Source organism: Cyprinodon variegatus, unplaced genomic scaffold, assembly GCF_000732505.1.
Source record: "Cyprinodon variegatus isolate N-32 unplaced genomic scaffold, C_variegatus-1.0 Scaffold115, whole genome shotgun sequence".
Taxonomy (NCBI): Eukaryota; Metazoa; Chordata; class Actinopteri; order Cyprinodontiformes; family Cyprinodontidae; genus Cyprinodon; species Cyprinodon variegatus.
Genome location: NW_015150568.1, coordinates 1,220 through 3,205, shown reverse-complemented (window position 1 = coordinate 3,205; position 1,986 = coordinate 1,220).

Sequence of the window (1,986 nt, the reverse complement as noted above, 5' to 3'; positions counted from 1 at the left end):
ATTAATGTATCCAGTTCATGCACAACATTGCATGTGTATCATGTCAGGCACTTTTTGCCAGATTCGGTAGTGGTAAGCTGGAGGTCTTGTGAGTGAAGAATGAATATAAGCTAATGTGTGTTCTTGTGTGTTTGTGATTCTAAACACAATAGCCTTTAGGGATTTGTACTTCAGGTCTAACATCAAAATGGGAGAAATGTTTCAAATTACTGTTTTCATGTTTTTAAGTATACTGTCTAAAACTTAAAACTCCCTGAATTTCTTCCTACAGTCTCCAAGGCGTCACCTCTCAAGTGGCAAATCCTAAATTGTCTCACAGTTAGAAAAGAAATGTGTTCAAGTTTTTTACCAAGCACAAAATAAATTGCTGTCTTCTTACCCTGCAATGGCTCCAATTAAAGAATCCATCACTTCCTCCTTCTGCACCAACAAGTTTGACCATGGCACTTTACTTCAACATTACTTTAGCTGAGTTCAAAGCTCTATAGCTGGAGATCCAGGCATGAGGTCTCTTTCTCCTTTTGTCCCTATACTTCTGTGATGAGCATGACAGTAAATGTTTTTCATCCTTCTGTAAAGATGTGAGAATGCCTGAGTGGCGATACGTGCAAAGCCCCCGCCAGACTGCTCTTTTGAGTATTTTTCTAGTCAATACTAAGACAAAGGATAAGGGGCAGGGGGAGATTTGTGTCTGTAAGATGCACATATTGATTTAGAAAACAAAAAGCTAAAAGCTAAAACGGATGTAAGAAGATAAAACTATTTTCCCACCCAACAGTATGATTTGTGTCTAAAGCAGCCATTTCACTGAATAAAATGAACAAAACCTTGCCCTACGTAAAAGCAGAGAAATCAACCCCTTTAAACTGAATTTCACTGGAACCCTTCCAGTTTGTATTTATTGTTAGAGTGTGCATCTATGTGTACATTATTATATGATTTTGTTTTGGAAAGCCGGATTATTCTCCAAACCCTTGTTAATCCATGTAAATTTTAGATTAGTCTCCATCAAAATGGATCCAAACAGGACTTGTCGCTGTCTAAAACCTTTTCTATTTATCTCCTGGAGTTTTGTCAAAGCTTGCAAGCATCTGTTTGTCCATCCATCAATGCATCCATCTTATTCAAAACAAGCATTTGTTTCTAATTTGTTTTGTATAGAGTAGCATTGAACAAATAATATAGACATTATTTTACTTTGACAAAACTGTATATTGCAGCAAAGAGCTTTGTCTGAATGAAATGAAAACCTGACATTCTGAAAGGTTTTAGCCTTGTGAAATAACAAGTACGGTAAATAGGTTATAGCTGACAATTATATATCACTGTCTGACATCCCTGCTTTCAGAGGTCTGTAAACCCCAGCAAATAGGCATGATTCTGTTTCTACAAATATCTTTGGAAGAAGATATTACTTTAAGGAGCTAAATAAGTACCAGAATGCTACCTGTGCAGTAAGTTTAGTTCAAGAACTGTCCTTTTATATCAATGTGTACTTCAATATCATGATATAAGTGGAAGTGATTTGAAACAACAGCAACACAGCCACAAACTGCAAGGCCATAAAATCCCAGAGTGGGATAAGCAGATAAAGATGCTGCAGAGTTGATAGCTACCTCAAAAGTTCATTTGACCTTTAGATTAGTTTAAGTACAGTGGACAGAAAGGTCTAGGGGTGGGTTTCATTGCCTGAGCTGCTGTAGTAAAGCAAACGTTGGATTTAGAGGTGCATAGCATCCTGCTTATAGACTCTAAAGCAGTGGAGGTGACTTCCCTAGAGTGATGAATCATAGCTCTCTCTCAAAATGTTGTTGGAGGCTATAACTGATTGGTGCTGTTTCTGAAGAGTTAGGGTCTGGCCCTTAATTCTAGTAAAATTATATTACAGCTTCAGAATTCTAAAAAAATTTAAAAAATGTAGGTCTACCAATTTTAAGAAAATAGTTTTGGTTTGACTCCTTGCTGATCCAACCTAACTCTGCATCA